The sequence below is a fragment of the Centroberyx gerrardi genome, chromosome 1 (genome assembly GCF_048128805.1).
Source record: "Centroberyx gerrardi isolate f3 chromosome 1, fCenGer3.hap1.cur.20231027, whole genome shotgun sequence".
Classification (NCBI taxonomy): Eukaryota; Metazoa; Chordata; class Actinopteri; order Beryciformes; family Berycidae; genus Centroberyx; species Centroberyx gerrardi.
The window spans coordinates 9,382,894-9,399,006 of NC_135997.1; the positions used below are offsets into that span (position 1 = coordinate 9,382,894).

General features: G+C 40.0%; 1 protein-coding gene across 10 annotated transcripts in view; it reads left to right on the plus strand.

The window, feature by feature from the left end:
* The first annotated feature begins 8,926 nt into the window (after nt 1–8,926).
* LOC139924073 (bromodomain adjacent to zinc finger domain protein 2B) overlaps nt 8,927–16,113 on the plus strand; it is a 69,172-nt gene continuing 61,985 nt past the window's right edge. For 9 of the 10 annotated variants that reach the window (XM_071914998.2, XM_078287074.1, XM_078287017.1 and 6 more), the window contains exon 1: nt 8,927–9,096. The gene's annotated coding sequence lies outside the window, so the exon portion shown is untranslated. Of the gene's footprint in view, nt 9,100–16,113 lie in introns of all 10 variants that reach the window. The other variant, XM_078286969.1, reaches the window with a different exon arrangement.

Below are 16,113 nucleotides of genomic sequence, written 5' to 3' on the forward strand. Positions count from 1 at the left end.
TTCTATGCTTACAGTACAATGCTTCTCTTGATGATACTGTCATGACAAGTTGGAGACAATAGACAGAGGGTAAAATTACTAATATTCCTGTTGTTTGTCTAATAAGGAAGTCTTTGTCCATTTGATGACCAAGTTGGACTGTGAGTAAACTTTGTGTGAGCGCAAGAAGTCTTGAACCTGGTTCATTCTCAGGACTGGAGACATACATCTGAACAGATCAGTAACAATGGGAAAAAAGCGAGGCCACATGTGTTAACACTTTAGGTCACATGTCTGAGGGGCACCATCTAAAACACTTGTGAGCTATTTACAGACATTCCTCGTTCTCCATAGGTTTGCTCTGTTGCAATGCAAATCCTAATTTATTACATTTTATATCAATTCATTCCATGTACATATACGTATACAAAAAAACACATAGATGACACATATATAGAGCGAAGGAAGCCATTTTTTCAATCTTACTGTTTTTTCTTTCAGGTGCGGTAATCAGTGACACGATCACACAAACCTAGTTCAGAGTTTTAGAAGCAGGGCTTTACTCCATACAGCCACTAAAAGCCTTCTCAGAGGATTCGAAGAACATTTGTTGGTCTTAATGTTCCCCAGACACAAAGTGACATCTGCCTCCCTCCCTACATGCCTGCTGCTCTTTGTTCAGAAGAGCACCGAGGGGAGAGCACATTGAAGACAGAGATGATGTCACCATTGTGATCATTACTGTGCTGTGTGGTGCCCTATTTTTGACCAGGCGTCACTGAGGGCAGTCCAGCATGTCTGCCTGCACACTGCCAGGAGGAACAGTGGCCTGCCAGTATTAATTAACACAGCGCCTGTTTTCATCAGTCTTAAAACAGTCTGATAAGACTGCCTGCATGGGCCCACCTAAGATTAAGCTCAGATACTTCTCATCAAATAGATTATTCAAGCAATCTAAGGTTTTGGATGGATTCTTAAACCCAGAGATATTTTTTAATATCACGCTATCTCTACTATCCACTGGCTAAAAATGTTGATTAAGAATTCCAATACTTCATTGATTTTGTGTTTCTAGATGTATAAAAATCCTGTGAATTCCTCAGATAATTGTTTGTCAAACATGGGAAATGGACCTATATCTCAGACTCTACTTTTCACTCTGTACAAGCGTGCATTGGGCTTCCTGGAGGAACAAACTGAGGGTCTTCAGTGTGTGTCTTAAAAGACTTAAAATTACAAAGCAAGAATTTTATACACCTCCCAGTAAAACCAGCACTTGGCCACAATACAAAAGCTAACATCAAACCTTTGTTTTTCATGTGTCACAGAAAAACTAGAGCCCCAAAATTGATATACTTCATTTATCATTGTAATACAGAGCCAATCACTGTAGTCCTTGCCAACTGTAGTAACAGTATATAGGTCCATGCGAATACATTTGGTGAATAATTTAATTTTATTGATCAAAGAAATAAATAGAAATACACACTAAATCACTTTTAAAATTCTAAAGGAAAAGATATCAATGAAAATATTTTATAATTTCTTATATGAAAATCATCTAAAGAAGTTGCTGGATGGAATAAGTGTATATAGTCAAATTTTGCAAATGCAGGCCACAGGTTGTGTCGTTTTTAGTGTTATGTTATGGTTATTTTATATTCATACTTAGTACAATGGATCATTTATTTCATACCAAATATGTATTGTGTTTCTGAAAGGCAATATTCCCTTTGACATCGTCATGTATTAATGGTTCATTTACGTGCAATTAGTCATATTGAAACTTTCAGTCAAACAGGCAGGTGTGATAGTCTGATTGATAAATGTCATCACTGATTCACTTGAATATTCCAGCAGCACATTTTCTGAAACCACCATAATGCTTGTGCTGTGTGTTAATGCTGGAAATGCATAAATTCATTTAATCTTTGAGGGAACAGAACTAAATTTTGGCGGGAAAAAAAAATCAGTTTTAATGGGACATATGGCTTCATTAATCTCTGACTTTTAATAATATCAAACATTCTTATCCACTTATGTTTAAAAATCATGCCCATTTCTCAGCTTTCCAACTACTACATGATGAAGTTTCATAAAAGCACATTTCACATAAGCTGAGTTACAAACACCAGATTGCCTCAAAAACTAAAACGATAAGCAGACGTTACTGCGCCAAGAATCATTGTCATTTCATTTTGTTTTATTCATTTGCTTATTTAAAAAAAAAAAAATAGAAGTTGGGAAGCATTATGTATGCGGACCTTATGGGGGGGCTTTTTCATACATTTTATAATAGCTCTAAGGATTTATGCACAGTTCAAACACAGGCCTAGAATAAATATGAGAGCTTGTTCAAAAGATGGATTTTTGATAGCCTTGATGCACTCTATATGAAAATAGCTCATATGCATGTCTGTCAATTTTTTTCACATTTAAATTAGGCTTTAATGTCTATAATTAGACTCTAAGGTGGCATTCTGATACCATATATCAACAGCTATTTCACCTTTGAATAATTGGTCTTTTTGCACTTTTCTGAAATGATCTCTCTGAAGGAAAGGTAATGAAATGCTATGGGAATAATAATCAACATGGAGGGAAGCCCAAAGCCTCATTCACCATGCAGACAAATACATGCCCTCAAAAATCCTCCTATAGTGTGCAAAAACCAGAAAACAAGATGCAGGCAGATGTGTTGTTGAAATCACTCATGTTTCGGATTGCTCTTATAATCATTTTAAACCACAGACAAAATGTCAGATCCAACCCTTAATAATTTCAATTTTGATGCTGAAATGTCACATATCATCTAACCACAATATGGATGTATATGACAATAATGGAAATTTGTATGTGAGACTTTAACAATATTATGACATGTATATAATAAAGAGCAACACTTGTTCAGAGACATTTAAGGCAAATTAAACAAATTCATCTTGTTATTTTTGTAAGTAGCAATACCAAACACAACCTTTCAGAAGCACAATTGAATCTAATTATCCTTTTTCTGATGTTGTCAAAACACTAAGCCTCACACACACACACACACACACACACACGCACACACACACACACACACACACACACACACACACACACACACACGCACACACCTATTTTTAATCTCTGCTGGCGCTTCACTTGATCCATCAGATTCATTCTGAAAGCAATTAAAGATTTTTGAAATATCTGATAATCTGTTTTTTTCCCCACAGAACTTGTTGATTTCTTCAACTATGTACTTGAAAGGAACTGATGAGTTTCACAGTTTTAAATAACTGCAAAAAAGCCATCCACAGTTGCGATGTGACTCCTGCAACACTGAGATTGCAGGGCGGCACAGCAATTTGAAACTACACCTCTATAAGATAATGTCTCCTACCATCATGCTGACTAGATAAGCTTTTAAAAAGTCGGCTGGAGAGGTGTGTGTGTGTGTGTGTGTGTGTGTGTGTGTGGGGGGGGGGGGGGGGGTAATTGGGGGTGGCTGTTCAAAGTGAATTATCATTGAATTTGACTTTTTGGTCAATTTTCCTCATCACACCTCCATCATAAATGATCCAGGAGCTATTTCTAGTTGCATGGCTTTGTTGCTGTAATTGGGGCAAAGTCCCTTAAATGAAAGCTCACATGATGCTTGGTCACATGAGTTTGTATTATGTCTTGTAAAAAGTTTGTGTTCATGCTGAATGGTGTTTTCATATAATACAAGGCATAGCAAATTAGAGATTACAGTTTCAGTGCAGTGCAGCGTAAACAACACCTTTCCTGTTCCATGCTTTGGTGCACATGTTCAAGAACTCTCCGCCAAATCAAAGTTTGGTTTTTTCGTGTGTCATAGATTGTCGTAAATTGCTTGAAAAGAACAAGGAAGCGCTTTCCCTGCAGAAACTGAACACTGATAAATGTAATGATGATTGATTTTGGCAACAGTGATGTCTGTCAGCAGGAGTTGACAGCATTTCAGCGGGATAGGATTTGGGTGGAATCCCATGGAAGGTAATTCACCTTTGCATTATAAATCACTACTGGATGACTTTCTATCGCCCAAAAGTAAGCCTAGGTCTTCCCGGAATTAAGATAATAATTCTTGTTTTCCAAATAATAATGTGTATTTTTATTTTCTTTACATGTTTGTAATAGGCCATGTGAACTTTGATGTAAGAGAATGAAAAGAGTGGAGTTACAACTGCACACAGCAACAGCGATAACTGACCGCATGCTGTGCATTGATCTAGGTGGGTCTGAGCAGAGAAATGAAAAGGGAGAACAGCTAAACCTCAATAACATAATGACAAAACCTCAACATTTTCCTGTAAAGCGTATAATGGCTACATACAGTATCTTCTAATGCTGGAGAAACTTGGAAGTATGTTTTTTTTTTATGTTATTTTCAAAGATATATGCTAGCTGTGGGCAGGAATCAAAGCTGGTTTATAACTTACCCTAACCCTGACCACGTTAAAGTAATGCACTGAAGCTTGAAATCCCTTCAACTGTGACAGTAATTTCCCCTGAAATTCCCCCTTACCTTCAACTGTCACACAACACAGAACGAGGTCAGAAGGTATCTTAACGACATCGTTTTTTTGGGGGGTATTGACCCTTTGGGTAGTGACAATTTCATGCCACTTTTTTTTTTTGTTAATTCAATTATAAAAGTAAATACACAGCTAACTAGAAATGATTTTAGTCAGCAGTGAGGTTTCTCCAGGGTGATTCTGATGAAAATACTAGTTTGCTTGTCTTAGCTAAACCCCCTGCGCTTAGGAGTAGATTTAGCGAATGGAAAACCTGCTGACATTTGTGTGGTGTATGTGTGTGTGTGTGTATGTGTGTGTGTGTGTACACATTCACATGGGTAAAGATGTGTTTTTATTTGATTCAAGGTCATTTGGCTTTGCTCAGGTTGGGGTGACATTTGCTTGTGATCTCATCCTTCATGGAGAGATGCATCACTGTAAGGCCGTGACTTGTTTCTCCACTTTCCTGGCACAAATGACTCCTCGTTCCCAGAAAAGGAAAATACTAATGTACTCTCTCTCTCTCTGTCTCTCTCTTTCTCTCTCTCTCTCTCTCTCTCTCTCTCTCGCTCACACACAGACTGCCTCTCTTCACTGAATGACAGTGTGAATGTACCTCATCAACGAATGAGTCACTCTACTACTCTGCTATTATGATGATTTCTCCCTTCTGTGTATTACATCATACAACAGAGGGTTCTGCTCTGTTATATTCCTCACAGTAAACACTCTCCTTGTACTGTCATTTTAGTCGGTGCGCACGTTTATTTGTCTACCCTGCATGCCAAATATTGTTTTGTAGCTAGATCTCATGAATCACTTTTTTTTTCCATATCTCATTAATTTCATCTGCATTTACTGACAAGCTCCTACATGCTGCCAGTGCCTCATTCCCCTAAAGTAAGGCTGATATTAACATGGCTAAAAGCATTTGTGTGGCTAAAACACTTGATAAAACACTTGATGTACAAAGGCATGCAACATCCCCTAACGTGCTTCCTGTAGATGTTTCTGTGCTGGGGTTAAAGGTCAAGGATTAATACATACTTCACTGTCACATGTATTCCCATGAGCCACTATGTCTAGCGTGGCTTTCAGAATATCTGCGACTAGAATGTACACACTCGAAGCCATTACATTTATTGCAAAACCTTTTCCAGCCGAGGATGGTGGGATACCAATCAATAGCTGTGTTCATCTGGCATAATTGCTGAATTTCATGTCAGTGAGAGAATATGAGCATTACTTCAGGCTCACCAATATTCTACATATAGCAGCCGCAAATTGGTCCCTTGCGCTTCAATCACACAGGCAGTTCAATTCATTGACTTTGCAAATCATTACATCTCACAAGGAATTGTGTTCAAGACTACTGATGTATTGAAAGGACGCTACAAAGAGAAGATACTGCACGGATGGGAAGAATAATTACGGTCTGGTTACAGGGTTCTTACATTAATTCAAAACAAAAGATTAAATTAAGCCCGACTATTATAGCACTGTAAGACGTCAAATGCAGAGGGGAACAATAGTGCTTGACTCATTCTATACAAGAGAACATTGTCTTAATTTAATTTATTGGGTGTTTATTTAATGCTTATTATGTAGGACACAACAATAAGTGAGGCACTAATTCAATTGCATAAAAAGACATCCTTAGGCCAGTTTTCTTGTGTGTGAACACTATTTTAAGCTCCATTTGTGTTGTTCAAATTAAACATCTCAGAGTTGCTGGAAGCTTCTTGTGTTAATGGAATCCCACATAGTGGATTGTGTGGGGAGGAGAGGAGATGAATCTGTATTCCCTGAATGTGTCTGGGCAAAAATCAATAAATGCAAGCACAGCTCCTCGCTTCTGACGGCTGTCCCTGTCTTAGCATGGTGGACTAATAGAAAAATAATAATTAAATCCAAATCACCAGATTAATTTGTTTTCCATCAGTCTCAGGAGAGATCATTTTTTTGCCTCCTTCTTTAGTGGCTCATTATACTTTCTAATCAACACAAAAAAAAGTCCCTCTTTTAGACAGACATGCTGTCTCCCTTCCCCCTTCTCTTCCCTGTGGTGTGCTTTCTCGCATTGCAGTCATTGTGCTGGCACTTATTATGTTACAAATGACCGAGGTACGGCAGGCATTCTCAGTGTGCATGCAAAGAGGGCCCACCCTTCTAGGCTGCTAGTGCCTTCTTCTAATGACGATGCTCCGAGTGCCCCCCCAACGCCGCCCCATACAGCCCTCTTCCCCATACCCGCCCCCATGCGCTCTCTTTAATGAAGATTCTCCAATGCAATTAAAAATCCTTGCTTCTTGCTGCTACTGTATGACAAACACAGCCACTGTCATTCCTCATGGCCTGTCATTCCTACTACATGAGGCGGAGGAGGTGGAGAAATACACCAGGGTGCCAGTGGCTAGAGAGAGAGATAGAGAGAGGTTTTGTGTGTGTGTGTGTGTGTGTGTGTGTGTTTGAAGAGGAGCAACCCCCCCTCCCTCCCCCTTCCGCCCACCCCCCCCATCTCAACAGGTAATGGAAAGGGGCAGAGAGAAAAATCAATGACCAAAGAGCATGGAGAGCAAGCTTATAAAATGGCTTTAACTGCACACCACAAGCTGAATAAGGGGTTCTGTGTCCATCCTCCAAACTCAGGTGATCATGAATGTTTCATCAGACCCCCCCCAACCCACCCCCTATATTGTTGATGTTAGATGTTTTTTTTTCTTCCCTAAAAATAATTAACATATCAATCAAATAATTAACATAACAATAACATATCTTTGTAACTCTTACAATAAAGTCAGGATAGGTAGGGTGCCACTTTTGTACATTGTGACAAAACAGCGGAAGAAAAAAAAACCCAGAAAAAAAACCCAGAATACATTTATGGTCATTTATAATGTTTATGAAACATTAATATGAATGCGCTTGTAAACCAACACTCCATCACAGTGGTAACAATGAGTTCATTGTGTTTGCGTTTGATTTACGAGGTGTCTATAAACCAACAGTGAACAGTTTGTTAATCCTGCATAATACCTGTTAAAATGGATACAACTGGTGGCGATGTGACGTGCGGGGACACACCAGTTGGCTCTCTGGCTCTCTGTGTGACCCATCCTCATCCTCATCCTCATCAGGGTGGGGCATAAGAACAGTTGCCCATTCCATCTGCAAAACTCCCCCCCTCCCCCTTGTTGTTTTCCAGTTGAATGAAATAATCTTCCCCCGTCTGGAAACCCAGTCTGGGTCAGAGGGCCTGCGTTCAGCCTGTTGCTTATTGTGTGTTCAGAAGAGGAGGTAAAGCATACAATTAGGCACAGATGGCTGTCTTTGCCAGGCAATGTATTGATCCTCTCCTGAGGAGGATCTGTCCCATTTTGTTTTTTGTTCAGCAAATGCCTTCTAATTTCGACCCTGTGTGGACTTGTGTACTGTTTGATCATGTATCATCTTCCCAGGTCTCATCATTTGGTCAGTTAATAGCGAGTTACATAAACCTTTTTTTTCTGCCTCCGCATCGACACATGACTATACAGTTTTTCCAAATCCAAAACTTGAAATCCATTAAACACAAGAGTTTAATTGAAGTAAATTATTAAGTGATTAATTCATTACATACAGTAGCCCGAGGATGAGAATATTACATGCCTAATAGCCTTTTAAAATTAATTAAGTCAATGATGATTCTTCCTCAGTCCAACATCAGCTGAGCATTCAATTTAAATTACAACAGGTTTCTTAAATATAATAATAAACTTTATTTATATAGCACTTTTCAAAATAAAGTTACAAAGAAAAGGGGAAAAAAGATAAAAGGACAGTTTACTATGCTGTCTGGTAATATCTTATGGAGTGGATTTTATAACTTCTCTCTCCTAAACAAGCTGCCTAATCTATGTACACATTGTTGATTTAATGCAGACCCATGTTCAGGGATGCAGTGGAAGATAAACCCACCTAAACCCAGTTTACTCACCAGTTAGACTAACATAAATCTTCATGACAGAAATACAGACCATACATCATAATAAGTAGCCTACTAACAAACTGATTTAAGTGATATGAAAATAGGGGAGGGGAAAGGCACGAATTAATGATTTTCTTAAAAATAAAAAAAAATGTATATAAAAATAATTTCTCTTTACATTGTTGGATGCTTGCCTCGTGATTATCACTCGCGGTTTAAGTTACGACTACATCATTAAAGTTACCGCTATGTTGTAGAGCTAATTACAATGTGACATTAAAAGTAATAATGGTCAGTAATTGTATCCTCCGTTTACTACTGCTGCTGCACAAATAATAAGTTTTCTTTGTGTGGCAGTAGTGAGCTGACGTCAGGTCGGTTCCTTGAAGTGGAGCTGAATAAACCTTGAGAAGAGTCTCCTTCAATCTGCTGTTAGTAACTAACACACACACTCACACACCGAGACTCAATTACTGCCCAATTCCCTTCTTTAGCATTCGTCCCCGACCTCTTTCATAACCATAATCGAACAAGGAAAAAGAGACAAGAAGAAGGTCACCCGAAGTGTTACTTGAACTAAAAAATCCACGTTGGAAATAAGTAAAGTGTCGAAACTAAAAAAAGGTAAGTGTTTTATTTCACAGCTACGCTCGGTGTTTTTTCATCCACAGAACAAGCGATGAGCAGTGTAGCTGGCTTGATTTCTAGTTTCTTTGCTTTTCTGCTTGTGTCAACTGGATATTGGTAGTAACTTGTTATAACGTGACGATGTAATTCATTCAATCGCTATCCGGCAGTCGTCGGCGGTAGATTCGGTTAAATCCATAAAGTTTTTTTCTTAATATAAAACGAAGTGTTTTTTCCTCTTCAGAGTGGTGACCTGATAGTGGGAATCGTCTTTGTGTCCCTCTCTCTCTCTCCCTCTTGCGCCGTTGACTTAAGCTGTTGTCTTTGATAACAACAACTTGTTTTATCATTCAGAAATTAAACTTTTGTATGCTCTAGGGTATTGTTTTTTGCTTTTATGTACCGCGGATATATATACGGTTGTTCGTTTTGGGTGCATATTTGTGTTGATGTTGTAATCGTCAACGTAAGGGGGGTAACTAGGAGGCACTGGACTGCCGTTGGTCCTCGCTGTCCGTTAAATCCATCCAGTTTAATAGTCCCTCAACGCGAAAATAAAACAATTAGCGACAAATACATAAATATCCCCTTCGACTCGGATTAAGTTGGACGTATAATATTCATTTCTTTTTCCACAGCTGGTCCGAGTTTGAGCTTCGTGTTGCTAATATTGGCCAGCCAGCCAGAGCTGTTATCGCTGTCGCTTCCTCAAACGGAGAGGCATGCAGGCAGGCTAGGCAGCCGCCTGGCCGAGTTGTTGAAATTTATCCCTTTGTGTATATTACAATATCCTCCATTTTTTCTGCCCCTTCCAAAACAACAAGCCTCTCGCCATCTTGGTTGATTTAAATTCGTCCCCCAAGCACCTCTACCTTTCTCTCTCTCACTCATACTTGAAGGAATAGGATCCATGTTTTTTTTTTTTTTTTTTTTTTTTTTTTTTTCACACTGAGAAAGTTTTAGACTTGTAAAGGGGGAAAATGTTGCTATCACGGAGGCTGGCGTGTTGTGAAGTTTTTTTTAGGGAGACATTTTTGTCGGTTTAACGATTGTCAGCGATGAGTTGAAACATATTTAACACCGTGAAGGGGAGGGATAAGGGGCTTCGCTGTTACAGTGACCAAGACATTTGCTTTGAAAAGCAAATATAAAGTGACGTAGTGGTATATGACAGGATTATGCTTTTTGGAGACAGGTGGAAATGGCATTTCTTCGTTGTAAAGAGACAATTTTAATGAAATAGATGGTACTTGTTTAGTAAATGTTGAATTTGATTTCAGTGTGCTTAATCAGTGCTGCTTAACGTACATATGTGCAACTGAACATGAATGAATGAATGGATGGGGGAAGGAATTAAGGAAAGAAGGAAGGAAGGGAGGAAGGAAGAATACTACCGGGTAATTACCAAGAATGAGATTAAAGGAAGTACAGCCAAACTGAAACATAGAAATTAGATGTCATTATAACAGAAGTTTTTTGTTGATTAGCCAAGAATTGCATCTTGCCGTTGTTTAAAATAATAACAATAATTTAAAAACAACAACGTGTCCCAGAAAACCTTTATGTTTATTTAGTGTGCTGATCACTTACACGAAGTTGAACAAAAGTACGAGTTATTGATTTGCCTGTTTGACAAGCTTAAGACATGCACACTCACATGTGCATCTCTCTCTCACGTGCACGCACGCACGCACACACACACACACACACACACACGATGTTTGCTTTAGCCCTGACTGAGCTGTAATACTCAAATGCTTTGCAACAGTTTAGAGATTAGATAGACTCTTTTGCCAAAACAACTGTCTAGTGACTGGAATATGGTGACCGACCTTATTCAGTTTCTATCAGCGTCCTGAAAACTGCGTTACCTTAGCTCATCCATTTGTCCTGTCCTCCGAATTTAAACTTGATCTCACTTCTGCCTCATGTCCAGTAAGCACTTTAAGAAGAGAGGGGAAAGAAAACACACCATACAAATGCTTTGAGATGGAAAATCTAATCATTTCACCTCCCACCTCTTTTGTTTGCCCATTTATTGCTGCAAAGCTGAAGTGCAGAGGAGCAGATGTTTAGCCAAACATGAAGGCGCGATGCCTCTGTCCTTATGGGGATGACTCTCCCTCCTCTCACTGCTGATGCATCGACATGACAGCTGCTTGATTTCATGGAGCTGCTAAGAAGCCATTAGTGGTATCAGTGAATTGAAACGGAACAGTTTCTCCCAGTTTTCCACCACTATTACAAATGTCTATTGTTAGCTTCATTTTGCACGTATTTGTGTGAATGTGTGTGTGTATTTTTGTGTGTCTCTGTGTGTGTGTGTGCTATGTGCAAGTGCTGCAGCTGCACACACAGCCCAATGAGAAGCACTAATATACTTGTGCAGTGTGTTTCCCCATAATTTGAGTGAGAGAGCGAGAGCAAAAGGGGAGAAAGGGGGAACAAATCTGTCAGAGTTTGTTTGGGATGTTGGTTTGAAATGAAAGCACACTGTGCTACCTCAAGCACACTCAAATCAGAGATGTCTCTCCTTGCCAGGCCAAGAGAAAAAAGAAAATCAACTCCGGGGTTGGAGTTTCATTCATTTCATTCTCTCTCTCTCTCTCTCTCTCTCTGTCTCTCTCTCTCAAATTGGAAATGTTGTTTTTGAAGAGATAAAGAAGGACTTCCGCTTGACTTGAACATTCAGGAATTAAGGATAGACATAGTTAAGCCCTATTTGCATGTCTACCAAAGTCACAGCAAACGGTTGCTATTGACTAAGCTGATTAGGTGAAATTAGGTTCACGAGCTCTGTGTCTGGGGGTGCTGAATCTGACAGAACTTGGACAGCTTTTGAGAAGACAATCCCATGTGCACACAAGGCTGTATTCTCTGTAATCCTTTACTATTGAAATGGGGGCTATCAATTTTGGAGGAAGCCCATTGCTTTTTGTACTTTTGAAATGAGGTAAAGTGAGATTGATGTACTCGATAGTCACAGTTTGTCGCTGATTATCGCTGATTGTGTGAATTTATCTTGGGATGAATATATTCTAAGTGACAGGATGTATCATAATATAAAAGCTGCATGTTTTAGGCCCATACGCAGAAAACTACATAGAAAGTGGCAGCTTTATTAAGACTCCATGTTGCATGTTTCCTAAATGGACAATGTGTTGTCTCTTACCGGTAAGATACATTTACATAGCCTATATAAAGCATTTATGACTCCATCTCTCAATGTCTGCCAGCCTAAATATTTAGTGGCTTGGATTTCGCTTTTTCATAATTTGACAGAGATTAATTAGACATATAAACAATCTATTGATAATAATGACCATCTGGGAGCCCTGACAAATCTCTGCATGACACAGAACTGTGAAATTTACAGAGGAAGTAGAGGTCTGCTCTGTGTTAACAGAGCGATCCAAGAGCTAATAGTTAGACAGGGTCCTGCTTATATTTCCTTATCCCTCTCCATCCTTCACTCATTTACATATGAATGTGCGTGTACACACACAGCAAACAATAACGACAAATGAAATAATGTACCAAGACATAAGGACTTTAACAGATGTTTTTGAAGTAGACATTAATCCTATAAGGGCTAATGGCCCTTTGAGAAGCAGCAGCATTTTAGCAAAAGCCCTAAAAGCTTCTAGGCATTAGATTGATAATGCCTCTTATTGTTGGTGATCAAATTGGTGCTGCTGTGTATCCACGCCTTGGCTCACTGTTTTGTGTTGTGCTGCTGGCCCATGCAGGCAGTGCACTCATTGATATTTGTTTACATAGCCTCGCAGGTTAATGTCCTCTCAGTTGGAAAGTTGGTTAGCTCTCAGATGATCTACCTAACCTTACTTTACCTTGCTATTTTGGTCACACCGCATGTCCACTGGATGTCCTGATAATCATCAGGGTACACAAATAATTGTCTAAAGTGCATGCACAGCCATAGCCATATTACATGTGAGCCTTTTCAAATATTGTGGTTATCTTTGGCAAGCGTTGTCTGTGTGTGTCTGTATGCGTATAATGAGAAATGCATCTATGTTTTCTCTCAGGATAGGGCTAATGACATTGGTTACTTGATTTTTCAGCAAAAGGATGTGCAAGTCTCAACTATATAATTGAAAGAAAAACAGCCACATTGTAATTTTTTTTTTGTCTGGATTACGTATGGTGGATTAACTACCAGACAACAAGCAGTGTAAAGTGCAACTGGGTCACCCCATGTTGACTTTCAGGAGACACAGAAGACAGAGCGGCCAAATTTGGGAGGGGAAGGCGATAAGCTGCTTCTTTGCTGTTCGTCCCCTGGGCCTCTATTTATCATTCAATGTGAGAATTTCCTTGATGAAAGTCAAGGTTGTTTGTGCATGGGCTGTCTCGTTGGGATGCCTGTTTTTCCACCAGCAAGGTGAAAAGGTTGATTTTCCCCTCCAAAGAGATGCCTTGTTTGGAAAGTCTAGGCTAGTTTCTTTAATGAAGTCTCAAAAGGTCTTGATGATTTTTTCCACTTCAGGGCTGTTTTTGTTTTCTACATTAGCGAGAAGGTGAAAATACAGATGCATTACTTGCTTGGCAGAACCACGGTACAGATGCTTAAAAGTCCTCACAGTTCACTGTTTCTCTCCATCACATATTCATGCAGTACAGATAAAGCAAAGAAGACCATCACCTGATGTGAGCTGAAAGCATCCATTTAATGTGGTCTTTACAAAACTGAGTCAGGGAGCAGAACAAACATGGCAAAAACAAGTGTGCATTTCTCCCTTGAAAAGAAATCGCATTAGCGTCATTTGGCATCACGAAACATCGAGACGTTCAGTGTGTCTTAGATGGACTATGTTGGGCTGGAGCAGTACAAACCTGATGGAAAGGGATTTTGTTTTTCTAAGAAACCAAACGTCTATGTGTTTTTGTCATTGTAAGCCCTCCCCCTCTCTCTTGCCTAGATGACAATCATTTTGGTTTGGCAGGAACGTGATAATGGAGCCAATGATAATGGAAATGAAGTCTGAAAACCCCACTATTTGGTTTGGTGTTTATCACACCTTGACATTCTCAATCCGTTAGCAGGGGGCCTGCATTTACACTTTTCCTGGAATTCGCCCATGCTGGAAATGCTCAAATGGGAAAGGATACTGGGATGGGAAAGGAAATGGGAACGAGGTTTTGGATGTGGGAATGGGAATGATATTGGTTTCTCTATTGGTGTGCCACCTGGGTCAATGGGATTCTTGATGATACTATAGAAAAGCTTGTAGCAGCCAGGCAGAGGAGCTGAGAGCCTTGGTGGCTGTTAAGACGCACGTATACACACACACACATAGCCTACACATACACACACACACTTGCTGTCAGAACACATGCGTTTGCACACAGGCAGGGACAGGACACACACACACACACACACATATTCGCACAAATGCATGAGATTGCGCCTCGACAGCCCCCATTTATTGATCTTCTTCAGCATTTAAAATCTGGTCACTGCTGCCACAAAGGCTTTTTATTTTAGCTGTGCTGGCAAAGCTTGCTCCCAGCTAAGCCAGAATTTTAAATATTTAACTCCTACAGAACACCATGAGAAATGACAAGGATAGAGAAAAACAAATAGGAAAACAGTTTTGAGCTATGGAATAGCCATATGTATATTTGTTCAGAGGCATGTTTTATGTAAACCATGCTGCTACAGTCACCTCTCACTGTGTAAGGCTGTTAAAGTGCTTCAGTTTTGAATACAAATCTGCATATACAGCACCTGATCCTTCATGGAATTTTTATTTGGTTATTGCGGGCATCTTTTATTTCTCTCCAGAAAGAGTTATAGAAGAGAAACACATCCTGAATTGAGCCTAACTCAGTACTCAGCTACATGTTGCCTTGTTAGCAGAGCAGGGTGAAGTGCGAGCAGTCGTTGGATTAGTCATTATTGGACCTGAGACAAGCTGCTGTTTTTAGCATTTTAAGGTTAAAAAAAGGATACTCTTCTCATGTATGGAGAAGGGAATCAAGTATGTCTAATCCACAGAGGCACTATAGCACATTGACTTACTGTTGTACTAAGTGCAGTCATTACCATCTCTTCCTTTGAACAGATGTCAGGTGTGTTTGTCTTAGTCTGTTCTCACTCCACACAAAACAAGAGAATGGAAAAATAAATGTGCCTTTTCTTTTTAGGAACCTGTCAGACCGTATCGTCAGCTTTACACCGGAGTGAGGTGCTACAGAGAAAATGCCCTGTCTAGCTCTATTCACACCACATTTAGAAATAATTTGCCATGAAAAGGTCAAGGCACATTTCAGTGGTTCCAAAATACTTTCACACTGTAGTGAATATTTACGTTTCATTTACATTACTTACTAAGGCCCTAATGCACCAGGTAACTGAACCACAGTGAGGGCTTCTCATGCAATTGAACCTGCTGTTGTTGTTTTTCTCCTATCCAGCCATGAAAGCCTAGCCCGCTCAGTCTGCCTGGTGCTGTGGCATTGTCCCGCTTTCCCTATCTCTCGCCCCCTCTCCCCCTCTCTCTCTCTCTCTCTCTCTCTCTCTCTCTCTCTCTCCCTCACTCGCGCTCTCTCTTTCTGAACGATGACACTGAGAGACAGCTGTAACGTGAGACGCCTCTCGATCCTGGCAGGGGCTTGGAAAGCCGAGGCAGAGGGAGGGAGAGGCCTTTATCTGAGGCTGGGGGCGCTGACCTCCCTCATTCCCCCTCTCTTTTCCTCCTCCTCTCTCGCCCTCGCTCTCCACGGAGCGGGGAACGTCTGGTAGTATATCCTATCCTCCCCCCACCAACGGAGGCCGAGACTGCACTCTTAAAAAGTGCCATGTGAAAACATCGTGTCCCCATCGCAGAAACCTGATGAAATGGTGGGTGTTGTTTCTGTTTAGAGAAGTTGGAGCTGTGTGTGGCGATTTTGTTTTAGTGACTGTGGGGGAATAGGGGCGTCTAGGTTGCTTTGAAATAGTTAACATCTTTGCGTCTGTTCTCTGAGTTTGATGGATGCGACTTT